Source organism: Miscanthus floridulus, chromosome 8, assembly GCF_019320115.1.
Source record: "Miscanthus floridulus cultivar M001 chromosome 8, ASM1932011v1, whole genome shotgun sequence".
Classification (NCBI taxonomy): domain Eukaryota; kingdom Viridiplantae; phylum Streptophyta; class Magnoliopsida; order Poales; family Poaceae; genus Miscanthus; species Miscanthus floridulus.
This window is the reverse complement of record NC_089587.1, coordinates 117,272,208-117,291,119: the sequence shown is the minus strand read 5'-3', so window position 1 is coordinate 117,291,119 and position 18,912 is coordinate 117,272,208. Positions and strand designations below refer to the sequence as shown.

At 45.1% G+C, this 18,912-nt stretch overlaps 1 long non-coding RNA gene across 1 annotated transcript; it reads right to left on the bottom strand.

The window, feature by feature from the left end:
• Positions 1-1,087: 1,087 nt before the first annotated feature.
• LOC136473373 (uncharacterized) lies at positions 1,088-10,878 on the bottom strand. Its single transcript, XR_010762595.1, has 3 exons — positions 10,536-10,878; positions 9,533-10,383; positions 1,088-1,506 (listed from the first exon to the last, which is right to left on the bottom strand). It is a non-coding gene; the product is annotated as an uncharacterized lncRNA (long non-coding RNA).
• Positions 10,879-18,912: the final 8,034 nt, after the last annotated feature.

Below are 18,912 nucleotides of genomic sequence, written 5' to 3'. Positions count from 1 at the left end.
AGGGTTACACGTTCGTGCTCTACTACCTGGACCTCGCTGGGGCAAAGTCTCTGCAGTATATATGTAGTACACCGTACCCCTGAGGAGGACGGCAACGTGATCGACTAGACCTGCATCGTCACACGTCAGTTTCCACGCGGAGTGGCCGTATGAGTACGTTGCGTTCAGGATCGTGAACGTTAGATCGCTCGCGGAAGGCCGGTTCAAGAATACCTTCGATTGAGGCATCCTGCTTCTTAGCTTCCACTTCAAACGTTTCTTCTACATGAGATGATGACGGTTGATCTCAGTGCGGCTGTTTGTAGTTAGATGAGTCAAGACTCTAAGACACGACACGATTGACATTGAATTGTTTGTTCATTTGGAACTGGCCTATAAGATCTGGAGAGTCAAACTTTAGATACTTTGACTCTCTAAAAATATTGGAACACTTATAATTTAGAATAGAGAAAGTACTTACTATTTTTGTTGCTATTTTTTTATCACGTTTGATAGTTTTTTTTCTCCACGATTGTTCATTTGGAACTGGCCTATAAGATCTGGAGAGTCAAACTTTAGATACTTTGACTCTCTAAAAATATTAGAACACTTATAATTTAAAATAGAGAAAGTACTTACTATTTTTGTTGCTATTTTTTTTTATCACGTTTGATAGTTTTCTTTCTCCCGTTGCAACACACGGACATGTTTACTAGATTTTCTTAAAACATGTTAGGACATACAAATACAGATAATATTTTCTATAAATATAATCAAACTTAAAAGAAATTAACTTCCTCAGATATTCAGCTATTTTAGGCTAGAAGAGGAGACCTTACATAAGGGTATTTGTTATTTGTATAATACTCATAAATTGTTTACTAACTATTAGTTCCATTAGAAGATTTAGAGTTGCTAATAGTTTATATACACCTTAACTCACTATTCAACCATCCATTAACAGGTGGATCCAAACAACCCCGCTAAAAATTAGCTACCTAAAAATTAGCAGTTATTAGCTATTAGCTAGCTAATTTTTGTGTTAATGGATCCACACAGGATCTAAAGATAAACAGTCAAACTTTGATACGATGTTGGGAGGTTTGGGACAACTATTTACGTACTGGTTTTACCAAAGCAAAATCGTGCACATATATATCATGACCACTAGATCACCTTTTCAGACAAATTTTGGGTGTCCATTTGTACACCCATGTCCACCACATGCTAGGTCCGCGGTCTGCCCCTAACACATCCACAAAGTTCATCCGAAAATTGCTGAACTCATGTTTGAGTTTTGGCTATGAAGGTAAAATGTATATCGACGATATAATAGCTAAACTTGGAAAGTTACTTCCATAGTCATTTCAGGGCCAGAAACAACTGGTAACGTGTAGTAGCACTGAGTCTTGTGTCTCCAACCACTTGTAGTTCGACTAATGAGATCAAAACACTTGCAGAAGCCAGAAGGTAACTAAATCTCTTCACTCCATCAAAAGGCAGTCTCCTAGCTGTTCCGATCAAGAACTGAAATGACAACAGCAAAAATGTCAGTTTACATATTGAATTATTAATAATTAAAATAAGTAGATGCAGTTCATATTCTTGTGTGAACTTAGAATGCTACAAGCAAGGTTATTCCATCCAATAACAATTGAAATCCAACGAAGCACTGCATATGAGAGAAGCTAACTGAAAGCTCAGTTGGCGTGCTACCAATCTTTATTAAAAGATAGTGATAGTACACTGGTTTATATATTTGATATTACAAGCTGGTTGTTAAGAGGATATTCAGTAGATAGATTGAGGTGCTGGGTTATAATTAACAAGGTCACAACTCTGTAAACAAACCCGCATATAGCATTGTAGCTTAACAAAGAAATCAGTAGTTCTATTTAAACATCACTAGCAAGTCGCGACTCTTACGGGTATAATATTGGGATATCTCCGGATATGGTAAATTAGAATAGTTTGTAGTCCCAGCTTGCCTACTCTTACCCCCTAAACAATGTAAGAGTTAGCAATAAATCGACTACTCCAATTCTTTTATCCTACTGCTGTGACGAGTTCAGATTTCGATCCTAGGCCACAAACCCTGAAACTTCCACTTTTAAGTGCGCCCCTAGGGAGATCACTCATGAGGACATCCGTTGGGCGGCACTGCTCATACCTAGGGCTCATGCCACCGATTGCGTTGATCGGCCACCCAAGAGATTCTTTTCCCGATAGTTGATTGGGTTTCTCTCTTGCCAGTTTATTGATTGTTGTTCATTTTTGGTTTTTCTGATCTAAGATTAGATTACGCCGACCGTCAACCGTCATTTTTTAGCGCCTCTATTTGTCAACACTGGCACCAACCACACCAGCAGCTTCATCCTCTTCTTCCCTTGCACATGACCGAGTCTGCAGACCTTTTAGGGGATGCCCTCGACTGCTGCTGCCTCATCGTTTCGTAGGCACAATGTTTCTCACCAATTTGTCATCGAAATCACTGACCAGGATGCCTCCGCCACGACCTTGACATCGTTCTCTCCAACGTCACATACAATCAATCTAACCATCTGAGATTGTGCAGCCTCCTCCTAATTGTGTGCCAGTCTGATCAACCATTTGCATGCGCCTCCGCCCTCCTGTGAAGTTTGTCAGCGAGTACTGCATAATTCCTTTCTAAGCAATAGGGTGCCGCTGCATCACCTTGCTGTGCCGCAACATCGCCCACCCATGATCTCCTCCACCATGACATCACCACCATCGACTATGCCCTCGTCTACATCGTTGTGCGCCCTACACAGTCTTCATCAAGCTGTTCGCATCCTTCACTGTCCACTTTGAGCACCGCCACTGTGATGTCTAGATTATTGCGTCAATCAACTGGACCTACTTGGCTAAGCGCCTAAACAGGCTTCCTAGGGCCAACATGGACCTATTTGGTTGCCTCTCTAGGCCTCTTAGCCCCAGATCTGGCCAGCTGTACACCATTAGCCAGGCTAAGGCTGTCCGCCCAAATCGGCTGGCTAAGGATGGCCAGACCAGGTCTAGCTGGGCCCATGAGGGAGTCTGGCTCATGTCACCGCCCCTTGATTTCCATGTCCCCACTGTCGCAAGCTCCTCGGGCCACACAGCTCTGACCTACCGTCTCAGCCATCGCCATCGCTGGCATCATGTGGCATCCTCAGCACACCACAGCTCTGCACAACAGCAAGGAGAACAGCGTGCTTGAGCTGCTCTGGTGCTTGGCGCTGATCCAAGCATGAGCAACGAAATCTAGCAACCATCGAAGGTTGCTGCTTGGATTAGGAGCAGGATTAACTCTATACTCTAGCTGCTAACCCCAACTTCACTTCCTAGATTTCATTGCCTGTGCTTGGAATTTGGAATAGAAGAATTGATGTCCTGGTGCCTTAGAATTTGCCACCGCTGAGACACCACATCGCCAAGCCTTGCTAAGTCGTGTTCAGTCTCTTGTTGCATACGCTCTTGCAGCAGAAGAAATCTAGCAGGTGAAGCTAGAGAACTAAGGAACAGGAAGGCAAAGACACGCACGTGTGGCAACGAAGAAGAGATGTGATAACATAAGAATGAGGGACTTTGTCTTCCACACACACCCCCCCCCCCCCCCCCCCCCCCCCCTTCCCCTTGTTACTCTCCTGGGTGGTCCTAAAATAACACATTAATTTTCTGTTAATTATTCATAAAGTGCCCTAGGACATTGGTTTAATTGGTTGTTGTCTAGGTGATTTCTAGAGCAGATTGGTTCAATAATGGGAATACAATTTAATTTAATTTGCACAAGAATTGAAAGGCAACAGAGGTAAACTCACCAAACTCAAGAAAGGGTTGCACACACAACAAACACTCCACACAAACATGCTAGCTGGACCAAGTTTAGCACATCAAAACACAACCTCCTTATACTCTTACAACCAGGCCAAATCTGGCCATGGCTAACTTCTAGCTAGGCTTAGGTTAAGTCCAGGAACCAAACACACCCTTAACCTCTACACATGAATGGGGTAATAACATCTAAAACCAGCACCTGCTTGGATGTTGTGCCAATTCAATCTTCATATGAGATAAGCAGGTGACAAAGCCAGCATAGCCAACAAATTGGCAACATTTGACCTGATTTGACTAGAGTGACCCATGAACTGCAAAAGACCAATTATTGATGCAACTAGATAAATCAAATGTACCAAACATAACTCCAGCTAGATATGAAATACATGGTAAATTCTAAAAAAATGTGCTATTGAATCAATCAATCAATTTGACAAAAATGTACAATGAGGACTCAGGGTTCGAGACTGTGCCAAAAGAAAAGGAAGGAACTAGAGATAAAAATTCGTTTCTGATCTTTAACTATAATAAGATATCTACTCTTACAAATCAAACAAAAAAATAGACAGAGGAAACCATTTCACTCCTTCAAAATAAGTACCTTATCTTTTCTCAAGAAAATATCATGGTGCATGTTCATACGATAAAAGTAGAAAAAAGACAAAATATTGGCAAGCCTTGAGCCTCTCGTACTTATATTAAAGCTTTTATCCTGGGTTAATGGGTATCTATGAAGAAAATTTTAGTACCATCATGGCTCTAAAAAGGCGCAATACCTATCAGCTAGAAATTAATATGCACCAGTGAATAATTAACTTCTATTTCATGGCCCAATATGAACACACACAGCCAAAACTAAGGAAAAAAATACTGACACAACACGTGATGATCAATGTCCAATCAGTACATGTAGACCAGTGCTAATGTTTTACACACCAAATCAGCTAATCCATCCGTTCCAAATTACAAGACATTTTGGCTTTTCTAGATACATAGCTGTCTAAACATAGGGTATATATAAGTGCATAGCAAGAGTTATGTATCTAGAAAAGCCAAAACATCTTATAATTTGTAATGGACGGAGCAGTATCTAACAGCTATATATAATCAGTAGCAAACAGACTTTTCGTTAATATCTGGAATGAAGAATTAATACTGAAGTAAAGACAACGGTCAACTATAGATAAACACAACTTTTTAAGGCAACTATATTATGGTAACACTAAGTCATTCCTCTGCATATTTAATTTGGAAGCTGAAAGGTATCACCTACATAAAAGGGAAGCCCAAACAGCATCGCTGGCAAGAAATGTATATAATAACATAACCAAAAGTTCAACCCACATTTTGTTATGCTCAGTCAAGTGTGGCCATTTGAATTTTTATAAAGTAAAAGGATTGCATGGAAGTTCAGAATTAAAGCAGCAAGTAAATATTACTCTGACGGCCTGACATGAAACCAATTACTGAGAGAACTAGACCGATCAAATTTACCAACATAACTCAGGGTAGATATGAAAGACATGGTTAATCTAGCAAATGTGATATTGAATCAATTAGGCTCTACAGGAAAAGTTCAGTGAGGACTCAGGATAAGAGAGTCTGAGAGTGTGTCAAACAGAAAAAAAAAGATCAAGAGATAAAGATTCAATCAAATCTTTCTCTATGACAACAAGATATGTCAACTCGTACAAATTAAATAAAGGAAATGGACAGAGGAAACTATTAATTATCTCATTATGTGAAAAGAACACTCATTGTTTTTGAGGCGCCGCGCCTCGCCCCTTCACAACGCCTAGGCGTTTGTGGCGGACGCCTAGGCGACGCCATACGCATATTGTAAGACGTTGTAAGCTAGAATTTTATATACTAGTGCAGCACATACATACCTCGTTTGTTGCCAATTCTAGAGCCCATGTTCCTTTCTTTCCTTTCCAAAAGCTCTTCTCCCATGCAGTGCAGAGAGTATAGCATATTCGGAGCAGACAGAGCAGAGCAGAGCATAGCATAGCATATTCAGATTCAGATTCAGAGCAGAGCTTGAGGAGGCAAAGCAGAGAGTATAGAGCAGCAGTACAAGCACTCAAGCAGAGCAGAGCAGAGCAGACAGAAGAGTGGGTGTCCAAGAAGCCTGCCTCCGCCACTACAGCTGCCTCCTGCGGCCCGCTCCACGCCTCCGTCGACGCCAAGCTCCAGACACTCTGCCAGAACATCGCCGCGTCCAAGAAGAAGGGTGCCAAGAAGCCCGCCTCCGCCACTGCAGCTGCTACCACGTCGTCGTCCACCCCCACCAGCAACTGCTCCTCTTCGCCGTCCTCCGACTACGCGTCCTCGTCCTGCCGCGAGTCCGCAGCTGAGTCCCTGTCGCCGTCCGCCTCCTCCGAATCGTCGACGGTGCCGGAGATTTGGAAAAGCAGAGTGGAGGCGGGGGGGCATACCAGGCGGAAAAGCAGAGTGGAGGTGGGGGGGCATACCAGGCGGATGGGGACCCGACGGAGGCGCAGTCAACAGGCGGGCCGACGGAGGAAGATGCAGGCCGGCTCCGCGGCAGGGGCGGCCGGCCGGTGGACACGAGCAGAGTAGCAACCCAGCGGAGGTCGAGGTCCGTCCGCCGCCTTCTTTCTTCCTCTCCCCTCGCCCGCACTCGCAGTCAATGACTCGCGCGGTCGATTTCCCACGCGAAGAGGCGCACGCGCGGTCGATTTCCCGCGTCTCTTCCGTTTCCCGCGGGCGTGCGGTCGATTCCCCGCGCGGCCGCGCTCTTTTTGGCGCCCTTCCCCTACGACCAGCATCCGGCGTCCGCGGCGCGGTGGTAGGCGTCCGCCCGACGCCATTCGCGCCTAGGCGACGCCTAATCCTATGAGGCGGACGCCATACACGCTGAGGTCGTGGCGACCCCGACGCCCAGGCCCTCGACCACGCCTTGTCGCCTAGGCGACGACTAGGCGACACCTCAAAAACAATGAGAACACTATATTTTATCAAGGAAACATCATGGCAGTTGTTCGTATGATAGAAGCGGAAAAGAGGACAAGAGGTCAGGAGCATTCGAAGACGGGTGGTCTAGTGCCCCTGGTACTTATTGAAGCTTTAATTCCGAGTTAGTGAGTTAGAGTGAGCATAAGAAAATTTTAGTGGCACCAAGGCTGTGAGTAGATAAAAGTGGAGTACATATAAGATTATGAGTCAGAATTTAATGTGCACCTGTGAATAATTAACTTCACTAGCCCACTTTTCATTCCATGGCACAATATGAACACTCAGAACAAAAAAGTTAGGGAAGAACGATGCATAACACAAGTGATGATCAGTTTGTCCAATCAAAACATATAGACCAGTGCTAATGACCTAAACAGCAAAGTTAGGGAAGAAGTTTTGGCAATCTAACTTTCCATTAATATCTGGAATGATGATCTAATAGCAAAGTCGAAGCGATAGTCAACAATAAATAAACATAAAGCCTTTTCAGGTTAACACTAGCTGTGGCTTTGCATATTTGAAGGCTGAGAAGATATTACTTCTACAAATAGAGAAACTCCAAACAGCACGCCCGACATCCAAAGAAATGGATGGGACCAAAACCTCAACTCACTTTTCGGTTATGACTACACAAGAAAATTTAAAACAGACCAGACTTGCTGAAGTGCTTCCAGGCTACGTTACACGGATACTTCCCTGGAGCCGCGTATCGCGTATCCGATACGTATCGGATACGGATACGTGTCCGATACGCCTAGGATACGTATCCTTGGAGTATCCGATTTTGTATTATTTTCGTGATAATCGGATACGTCACTGGACACGTATCCTTCGTCCTGATACGGCCCAGCCGAAGCCCAGAAGACATTCTTATCCTCTGCCCCGACGCCCGCAGTCGCATTCCCGCAGTCCCGCACGGAGATAACCTCACGGCTGCGCCCGCGCGTCGCGCCGCAACCCCGCTCGCCGGCCGCCAGCCACCGGCGACGAGCCTCCGCCTCCGCCTGCGCTTGCCGGCGACGAGCCTCCGTCCCTACTCGCCGGCTGCCAGCGACGAGCCTCCGCCTCCGCTTCCGCTCGCCGGCCGCCAGCGACGAACCTCCGCCTCCGCTCGCCTCCGTCCCTACTCGTCTCCGCCCTGGCGCCCTGCGACGTGGATCCGTGAGGTAATCCCCTTCCCTCTTCTTCTCCATCTATGCTTGATTCTTTGCTCCCCACGCCGCATGGCACTGACAGTAAATGGGGAAGCGCGGCGGGAGGCCGTCAATGGCGGCGCTGCTGCTGGCGTGGCGGCGCTGCTCCTGCTCCTGGCGCTCGGCGCGCTATCGCTGCCCGGGGCATCCAAGGGCCGCGGCGCGGGCTCGCGCGCCCGCACTTCCGCAGATCCACCTTCGACTCGGTCCCCCCCCCCCCCACGATCTCTCTACCGCGCGGTTTTACCCTGAGATGCTTACTCCTCTGAGGTGCTTACGCGTGGTTGCTCGTGCTTGCGTGCTGCAGGGGGCTACAGATGCGTGGGGAGAAGGGGGGAGCCGTGGACGGAGGTGCTGTCGTGGGAGCCCCGCGCGTTCGTGTACCACAACTTCCTGGTGAGTCCCTTGCCTCATTCGTTTCTGTTTGGTGGGAAGGACAAGGACCACATGTTCTAGATGCGATTTGCTTCATACTTTTGGCCAGGAGGATCTCGAGTTTTCTGTTGTTTCAGTTATGTTGAAATCTTGGATGAGCAGTTAGCACAGCACCAGACCTGTTGATACCCTGATTATGGAGAGCGATCGAAATGGCTTAGCCCTTTGCCAGATTCCTTGCTCCTTTTTCAGTAACATTTACGGACGCTTTGAGAAAGCCTTTGCCCGAAGTGGCTGTACAAAAATAGTGGCATTGGGTTATGCTGCGAATGAGATGCCGAATTGTGTGGCTTTGTTAACTCTTCCAGATCTGGGCGGCAGCACTACTGTCAGTGTACTTGAATTTGCTAGTCTACATATGAGATATGAGATATGGCTGTCATTGAGCTTCACCAAGAGCCCAAGAGTTGAAACTGAGCCAGGGGTACTAATCCCCATTTACTGTCAGTGCCCAAGAGTAGTACAAGGTGATGTACTGAACTACTACTGATTACTGAATACTCAAGTAGTCAAGTTTTAGTAATAAATTGATTGATAGTTGGTTACTTGGTTTTTCTGTGCAAATTCTGGACTTGGAGTCTTGGAGAACTCGAGAATGGACAATTAAAGAATGGAGATGCTTCCGGAGTTCCGGTCTTTGCTTTGGCTGGTAATTGCTATTGCAAGGTAATTTATTGCTTTCACTCTTTCACAATTTTAATATGCGCTATTATCTATATTTATTAAAAAAACAGTAAAACGTATCCGCGTATCGGGTTTCTTAGGAAATTGCCGTATCCGCGTATCCGTATCCTTCCGATACCGATACGCGTATCCGTATCCGTGCAACTTAGCTTCCAGGTCAGAACTAAAATATGAACCAGCACAAAATTTAGTTATATACTGCCAAGATTCACACAACAACTTGATTAACCCAAAGTCCTAAACATAGCATCAAAGCTGGCAGCAGACACATATGGAACTATATATTGTTTTATTTCATTTGCATACGTACAACAATTTCCACAAGTGAATAGCTTATGAGAAATCAAACTAGATCAATAAAATGTTCTAGCCATTGTTAGCAATGAATAATTAAGACAGAAGCACCAAAGCAACTAGATGCGTACCTGCAGCTAATGCTTTAAGCTTTCTCAGCTCTTCTAGCCTGTTCTCCACTCATGGATCCACCTTGGGCAGACAACAAACAAGTGCATAACCACAATGCTGATCAATGTTTTAAAAAACGTTATTAAACTTCGTTTAATCCCGTTTAAACGCTAAACTTTGGCCCAACGTTGCGTTTAGGGGGTAAACGCTCAATTAAACTTTGACCTCAATTAAACGCATGTCAATCACTGAACTGATGAATTGGATTGGGGATTTATTTTAGGGTTAAGATTGAATGTGTCCTGCTCCTTAGTCCTTAGGATGCGTTGATCTGTTGGTCCTTACTATGCTACTTTTGTTCTTGGATTGGGATTAGGATGTCGACTTCCGAAGCTGCAGCTGCTGCTGGTACTGCAGCACCGGCTCCAGAAGCCGCCGATGTTGCCAACCACCTAAAGAGGAAATCATCTGATATAGGCTAGGAGTGGGGGCTAATCTGTGATCACTGTTATTACTTCAAGTTGTGTTATTAGTACTGATTTTGCTCTCAGAATCACAAAAATAAAAAAAACCAAAAACGTTTAATCACGTTTAATCTCGTTTAAACTTCCAAAACTCTAAACTTTAGGCTAGCGCACGCCTAGCGTCTAGCGTTTTTTAAAACATTGATGCTGATGACACTTATGTCAAAGACGAGAGAACCAAACTCTTCAGCGAAACATCTCTTTCCTGATATGTTCCTTTGCACCCAAAGTCCAGCTATCGCGAACATAAAAAGAAGCCACGACACGAGTTTGAAGTCTTTAACAAGGTGTACGAACACTGACCAAAAAATTTCCCTGCTTTGTGTAGGAGGTTTAGGAGCCTGTGCCTAGTCCAAAAATAGTCAGTTGCAGGCACAATTCAGTACAAAGGGTACTACAGAAACCAGTAAACTAGAGCACCAGTAATCGAGAAGCTACTGGCGAGTAACAAAAGAAACTATGCTTTCAGTAGAGCGGAATGCACGATTCCATGCCTCACCTCGTCGGACTCCATCGTCGCGACCGCCACGCGCAGCCCGAACAGATACAAGGCGACAGGCGAGAACAAGAGAGTACAGAGGCCAAGCGGGCGCTCTCGGCGCCGCCGGCACGGCGGCCCAGGATCCCAAGCGCCAGGCAGGCGTGGAGCATCCACAGCCCGACGCGTAGACTACGGCGTGGGAGACGGGGTGGTCGACGACGCGGCGCATCCACCGCAGCTCCCGCGGCAGCGAGGCGTGCTCCCCGGCGACCATGGAATGGAACCCTAGAAGCGGCTCTGTTTCGCTTCCGGCGATGGACTTGCGGACTTGGACTTGTGGTTGACACTGGACAGAGACTGGTCTCGGAGGGTCCAGATTTGGGTTTCGTCAGTTTGGACCGGATTGCGAATGTCCCTGTGGAATGAACGTTCGTGTGCTCGTTTGGACGTGGCTCGTCGGAAACGATCGTAAATATTTAGTTAAAATATTATTTTTTTCTTATATAAATTAGTCAGCAGTATTTTTTCATGAACCAGCAATGATATGAACCAGCCAACTGAACAGGCCGCTGGTGGCCCTGAATGGCCCAGGAGCACGGTGAATTGGCTCTAAAATTTAAACAACAAATTTTAGCCCCCTTTGGATTGTAGAAAAATTTTCTGTTTTTTGCATTTTTTATATGAAAATAAAATGATTTATGTAAAATTTCTGTACAATTCCTACAATTTTTTTGTGTTCCAAAAGGCCTTAGTCCGTGTAAATTGAGTTGAAGTGCATTTTGGAATTTGTTTTGAAGAAAAATCCGTAAAAAAGAAAAGGAAAAAAAAACCTTCTTCTCCTTCTTTTCGGCCCGAAGGCCTGCTGCCGCGGCCCATTCCTTTTTCTTCCCGCGCGGGCCATTTTCTTTCCACGCCGCTCTATTCCTTTTCGCGCCGGCTCGCGTTCTTCATCGCTTGGGCCGAAGCCTGGAACTCCGGCCCAGTCACGCGCCCAGCCGCAGCCGCTCCCGCTGACCACGCAAGCATTTTCCCCGCCGCTGACCAGCCGGGCCCGCTGGTCAGGCTCTTCTTCCTCGCGTCGTAGCTGTGCCGGACTCCCTCTCCGCCGAAGCCGTCGTGTCTGACCCGGCCACGCCTCGGTGCCGTGAATCCCAAGCCATCCCGCGTCCCATAAATAGCGGCCGTGGCCCTCCTCTCTCCCCAATCTCATCTAGCGTCCGTTTTCTTCGCCGAACAGCTGCAGCCGAGCTCCGATCCAGTGCCGCCGCCGACCTCCGCTGTCAACTCACGCCGGACCGCCTCAACCGCCTCTCGGTTCTCCATTTCGGGTCCGGTGAGTTCGCCGTTCTTCCCTCTCTCCCTCCGTCTTTTTCTTTCGACGTGTAGTGCGCTGCGAGTCGTGTACCGCGAGCTCCGGCATGCCGGCCATGGCGCTGCCGTGGTCAAGCCGCCGGCGTACTGTGCCGGCTGGGGTTTTTTTTCCCGCTGGATCGATTCTCATCCGTCGGTTTCTAATTCGACGGCTCATAAAAGAAGATACCCCTTCGCTACCTATTTTTCAAATACGCCCTTATAACTATTCCAGATTCAACCCGCGGTCCTTTGTGCGTTTCACAGGTTACGTTTCTTTCTTTCGAAAGCGTATTTTGGTTCGGTTTTATTGAAATATGTTTTTAGTTATTCACAGTTTTGCCATTCAACTCGTTTTAGCCGTAAAATCTTCGTTTTAACTCCGATTAGATCCGTTCAAGTTGCGTTGGATTCGTAATTAAGCAATCTACACGTTTATGCTACTGTAAAGTAGGTTTCCAACTTTTATAATTCGAGCTTAGATCTAATCTATTATTTGTCTATACGAAATCTTGTTTAAATCATAACTTTACCGTTTTAGATCCGATTTTTGTGATCTTCACGTCTGCATGTTTATAGCGAGACGTAGATTCATTTTCCAAACTTTTCATCTTGATTCTTTGCTGTTGGTGTACTGTTCTAATCTGTAGCCTTGTTTGCTTTGCATGATTGCTCCTGGATGCTTATATGTTGCTGTGGTTATCGAGTATAGACGGTGAGCAGTTCTCGGAGGATCAAGGGTACGACTTTGACGAGCAGGACCAGCAGGTGTACATTGCTCAAGGCAAGTATAGCATGGGATCATCCTTGTTTCCTATTCACTTTAAATCATTAAATTCATATTGCATGTGTCTTCTTGTTAGGAATTTCCTAGAATTGGACTATTGCCTTGTCACCTATGGGTTATGCATATGGGTAGCTTTGCTAGAGCACAGTTAAACCATGATCTTGTAACTTGACTAATGGTATATGCAATAAACATAAAATGTGACTTTTTAGCAACATGGAAACAGGGGGCTGGAGTGTTTAGCTACTTTCTAAATGCTTTAGATTCCTCTCCCTAAGGACTTATCTGTAAGTGATCATCCGGGACTTACAGTACAGCTGTGAGAGCTACATGGCTCTGGCTTTAGCTCAGTATGAGGACCTTTTCTAGCTTGTTAGTGGTTACCTTTATTGGCGTAAGAATGGCTTGACGAATCGGGTATAGAGCAGCCTCTAGCCTTATGTGTATAGGCTGCGTGTCAATGTGCCATCGAGAAGGGGGGCTCTATGTCTGTTTGCCGAGTAAATCTAATGGCCCTAACTTGTTAGACGAACCTTTGAAAGGCTTCATAGTGATCCCTGTCTGCTCACCTTGGGAGTGTTTTGGGAGTTATAAACCCGGGCATATGGAAATCACGACTCATAGTGAAAGTGTACAACCTCTACAGAGTGTAAAACTGGTATATCAGCCATGCTCACGGTCACGAGCGGCCTTAGAACATTTATGAAATAGATGATCACTAAGTAATATCTGTTTATGCTATTCATTACTCATGTTTACATTTGATCATGTGTTCTACTTTGGGGACTGAAACACCTTGATGCTACTCATAAGCTAAAATTGTGACAACTAAAAGCTGACCGCTGTTAAGCCTGTGTCTAGCCTTTTGAGCCTCATGAACCCCGTGTTACGCCAGCCTAGTTAGCAATGGTCGTTTTAGCTTCTTTTGCTTCACTCATTTCATGCTTTCTATCTCACCCTTGTTATTTGCTAAAGTTTTATGCTTCTTTTGCCTTATTCTATTATGAAAATTACTGCTTCTAATCTAACCTAATTAAATCTAATTCTGTAGATGCCTTGTGCCCACAAGACTGCTCGCATGAGCACTGGAGGGTATTACCCGCCACAAGGTTTGTCCGTGGATCCTGAGGAGGAAGAACCTCAGGAGCAGGAATTGGGTTCGCCAACACCGCCAATGCCTGAGTCCACACCTGAGCCAGCCCAGGATGACCCTCAAGAAGTTGAGATCGTTGACTTGTCCGAAAACGAAGATGAAGACATTGTTGAAGAGGATGAGCCGATCCCGCCATTGGGGTGGACAATAAAGGTGTGGTATAAGCCGGGATGTGAATTCTCCATTTCACATCACCGACTCATGAGCTTGCTTCAGACATACTATAGTGACTGGGATGCAGCTGTAGAATACGCTTGCAAAGAGCATGCACACCCTCTTGAAGACACCTACTGGAAGGTTAGGGTGTGCATCACCATCAAGGATGAGCAGAAAGGTGTGTATCAGCTGGATTCAAACTACGCACACCATGGTCACCGCGCTACCATGGAGGATGGCATAGAAGATATAGCCGCTGAAGCTTGCATAGGCCTCCGTGGTCGCCGATTCGAGGTCATGAAGGATGATCAATATCGATTCCTTCCTCATCAACACCCAGAATTGGGATGGGCGATGATGGACCAGCAGGGCACGGATCCAACCACGGAAGCGATGGTACACTTTGGTTATGAGTCTGTGTCAAGGATTCGCCGATTGGAGGATCAATTGAAGGCTCAGTAGAAGGCAATCAAGAGGCATCAGCAAGTGATAGACGAACAAAGGGTGTGCCTTAAATTGCCCAAGATGTATGAGGAGCTTCCTCATAAGTATCACCCCTAGATGTTGGAGTCCCTCTTTATGTAATAGCACGATAGTAGAATGAGTGAGTCGAGTTTTTAGTGCGGTGTGGACATTGCGTGTTTAGTTGATTTGTTCTTATGTTTATGCATGAGTTGGATCTTTGTAATGTGTGCTGGAACTTCGTGGGCATGTCCGCAAGTTTCATATTTAAGAATATTAAAGTTTGGGTCAATAAATAAATAGTTGGGTTTGTTACATCTCGCTCCTTCGGAATCTGTTTTTCAGAGCAGTCTGCCTTTATCTTAATGCCGAATAAAATATACATGACCTAAAATTATGAAATTGTTGTGGGAATAACTAGACTTAATTACCTTTCTAATGCCTCTGGAATCACCCCCATATCTGATCTGGTTCGTGAGATATCTCTGTTTCAAGTTAAAGTTACTGCACAGTCTGGAATCTAAGAACAGTTTCGGTTGTATCCTGTTTTTGAGTAATCTAACGACAGAATCTGGGAAAGTGGTCTAAATAAAAGTTGTAGAAAATTTCGTAAGCTTTCCAACCATATAAAGTACACCCTATTTGGATTTCGGGAACTCGAGATAAGACTGTTTTACAGAGCTGCTGTTGTTGAGACTCGTCCAGAAAATTTTCAGAATGTATTCTAACTTGGGGATTTCTGAATGTTGAATATTTGATAAGCAGATGTCTGGAAGAGGAAGAGGCCGAGGTCGTGGAGGTGTTCCCCCACATCCACCACCACCACTACCGACTATTGAACAACTCTTGGCAATACAGACGCAGCTCATGCAAACGTTGGTGCAGAATCAGCAGAATCAACAGGGTGGTGGAGCCCCACGTGATAAGCGTGGTGAATTCTTGAAGGGCCATCCCCCGATGTTCTCTCATGCCACTGATCCATTGGAAGCAGATGATTGGCTTCGTGCAATAGAGAGGCAGCTCAACATAGCTCAATGTGATAATCAACAGAAGGTGTTGTACGCTTCGGGACAACTTCAGGGAGAAGCTCAGGACTGGTGGGAGTAATTCGAGTATGGGCATCCTGCCAATGCTCCTCCTATCACCTGGCAGGAGTTCAAAGAGAATTTTAGATCTTATCACATACCAAAGGGACTGATAGAGCTCAAGCAAGAGGAATTTAGAGCTTTGAAGCAGGGATCCATGTCTATCGCTGAGTACCGTGACAAGTTTGCTCAGTTGTCACGTTATGCTCCTAATGAAGTGGCTGATGATGCTGATAAGCAATGCCGCTTTCTCAAAGGTCTGTATGATGGTCTGTAGCTCTAGCTTATGTCAAACACCTACCCCAATTTTCAGACGCTGGTGAATCGCGCTATAGTTATTGACAACAAGCGCAAGGAGATGGAGGCCAAGAAGAGGAGGCTTCAGGGACAAGCCTCTGGGAGCAATACTTGTCCACGTGCCAATTCTCAATAAGGCTTCCAGCAGAGATTTTAGGGACCACCTAGTCAATGGAATCGTGGTTAGTATCCTCAGCGCAACCAAAACTAGCAGCTGAATGCCAATCAACGTCCTCAGCAACAGAGTGGTCAGCAGACACCACGACAGGGAGCGCCCAACAACACTCCTATGAAGACTAGTGCCCCTAGCACCCCTAGCAAGTGTTTTCGTTGTGGCAAAGAAGGTCACCTCTCTTACAATTGCCCTGAGAAGCCCAATCAGCAAACCCCTCAAAGGCAGAACAGCTATCAGAAGCTAGCACCCAACACGGGAAAGGTGAATCATGTGTCTACCGAGACGGCGCTTGCGGAACCAGAAGTCATGCTCGGTACGTTCAACGTCAACTCAACCCCCACCACTGTTCTTTTCGATTCTGGAGCTTCGCATTCATTTATATCGCAAGCATTTGTTAGAAATCATAGCATACCATTATGTGCCATGCAAAATCCTATATTAGTAAACTCACCGGGTGGGAGTATGCAAGCTTCATATCGTTGTCTGCCGACTAGTTTAACTTTAAGGGGGGTAGAGTTCAAAGTGAGCCCCATGGTGTTGAGAGCATCTGGTATAGATGTGATTCTAGATATGGATTGGATGATGAAACAACAAGCAGTAATCCAGTGTAAAGAAAAGGTAGTTGTTGTGACTGCACCGAATGGAGAGAGAATCAAGGTTGATGTGGTAATACAAGCACAGCCAACCGCCACAGTGAACCAGCTTGATGATAGCGACAACAAGGAGGACCCAGTGGTGGATGAATTTCCAGATGTGTTCCCCGATGATTTGCCAGGTATGCCGCCTGACCGTGATATTGAGTTTATTATTGAATTATTACTTGGAACTACACCTATAGCTAAGCGTCCATATAGAATAGGGGTTAAAGAATTAGAAGAACTTAAGAAACAAATTACGAAGTTACAGGAGAAAGGTTTTATTCGTCCTAGTTCGTCACATTGGGGAGCACCAGTTATATTTGTTGACAAGAAGGATGGTACTCAGAGAATGTGTGTTGATTATCGGTCACTCAATGAGGTTACTATCAAGAACAAGTATCCGTTGCCTAGAATTGATGATTTGTTTGATCAGTTAAGAGGTGCCTGTGTTTTCTCTAAGATTGATCTTCATTCTGGCTATCATCAATTAAGGATTTGTGCAATAGATGTACCCAAGACAGCTTTTACTATGAGGTATGGTTTATATGAGTACACTATTATGTCATTTGGTTTGACCAATGCACCTGCCTACTTTATGTACATGATGAACAAGGTGTTCATGGAGTTTTTGGATAAGTTTGTGGTGGTGTTCATCGATGATATACTGATATTCTCGAAAACAGAAGAAGAGCACGCTGAACATCTAGGTTGGTGCTGTAGAAGCTCAGAGAACACAAGCTGTATGCCAAGCGAAGCAAGTGTGAATTTTGGTTGAAGGAAGTTTCTTTTCTTGGTCATGTTGTCTCCAACGGTGGAATTGCAGTAGATCCCGGTAAGGTGAAGGATGTGCTAAATTGGAAGCCACCAATAGATGTGGGATAGATACGTAGTTTCTTGGGATTAGCTAGATACTACAGAAGGTTCATTGAAGGTTTCTCTAAGCTTGCTAAGCCAATGACAGCCTTATTGGAGAAAAATGCTAAGTACGTGTGGTCCGAGAAGTTCTAGGCTAACTTCGAAGAGTTGAAGAAGAGGTTGACTATAGCTCTAGTGTTGACTTTGCCAGACCTGAATAAAAGTTTTTCGATGTATTGTGATGCATCTCGTCAAGGACTTGGATGTGTTCTTATGCAAGAAGGCAGAGTAGTGGCTTATGCATCTCGGTAGTTGAGAAAGCATGAGTTAAATTATCCTACTCATGATTTGGAGTTAGCAGCAGTGGTTCATGCTTTGAAGATATGGAGGCATTATCTCGTTGGACATAAGAGTGACATCTATACTAATCACAAAAGTCTGAAGTACATTTTCACTCAGACAGATCTTAATATGAGACAGCGTCGATGGTTAGAGTTGATCAAAGATTATGATTTGGAGGTACACTATCATCCTGGGAAGGCGAACATTGTTGCCGATGCTCTTAGTAGGAAGAGTTATGTCAATGAGGTGTAGGTGACATCGATGTCAAGTGAGTTGTGTGCTGAATTTGAGCGACTAAATTTAGGTTTTGTTACCAATGCAGTGGAGTTGGTGTTGGAGCCTAAATTGGAGCAAGAAATACGTAAGGGACAGTTACAGGATGCGAAGTTGAAGGAGATAGCAGAAAACATAGTGATTGGTAAGGCACTAGGTTTTAGTATGGATGACAATGGAACTTTGTGGTTTGGGAAAAGGTTGTGTGTGCCTGAGGATAAGGCTCTACAAGAGGCAATTCTTCGTGAGGCTGATGAGTCTGCTTATTCTATTCATCCTAGAAGTACCAAGATGTATTTGGATTTAAAAGAGAAGTATTGGTGGTACAGACTCAAAAGAGATGTTGCTGAATATGTTGCTTTGTGTGATACCTGTCAGAGAGTTAAGGCTGAACATCAAAGACCTGCAGGATTGTTACAACCAATGAAGATACCTGAGTGGAAGTGGGAAGAAGTTGGTATGGATTTTATAGTTGGGTTACCACGTACTCGGAGAGGTTATGATTCAATCTGGGTAATAGTAGATCAGTTAACTAAGGTTGCCCACTTCTTACTGGTTAAGACTACCTATACTGGACCCCAATTGGCTGCGCTATATATGGAGAGAATAGTTTGTCTACATGGGGTTTCCAAGAAAATTATGTCTGATCGAGGTACCCAATTTACATCTCATTTTTGGCAGCAAGTACATAGTTCGTTGGGAACTAAGTTGAATTTTAGTACAGCATATCATCCTCAGACAGATGGGCAAACTAAGAGAATTAATCAGATATTGGAGGATATGTTGAGGGCTTGTGCGTTGTAGTATGGAACAAGTTGGGAC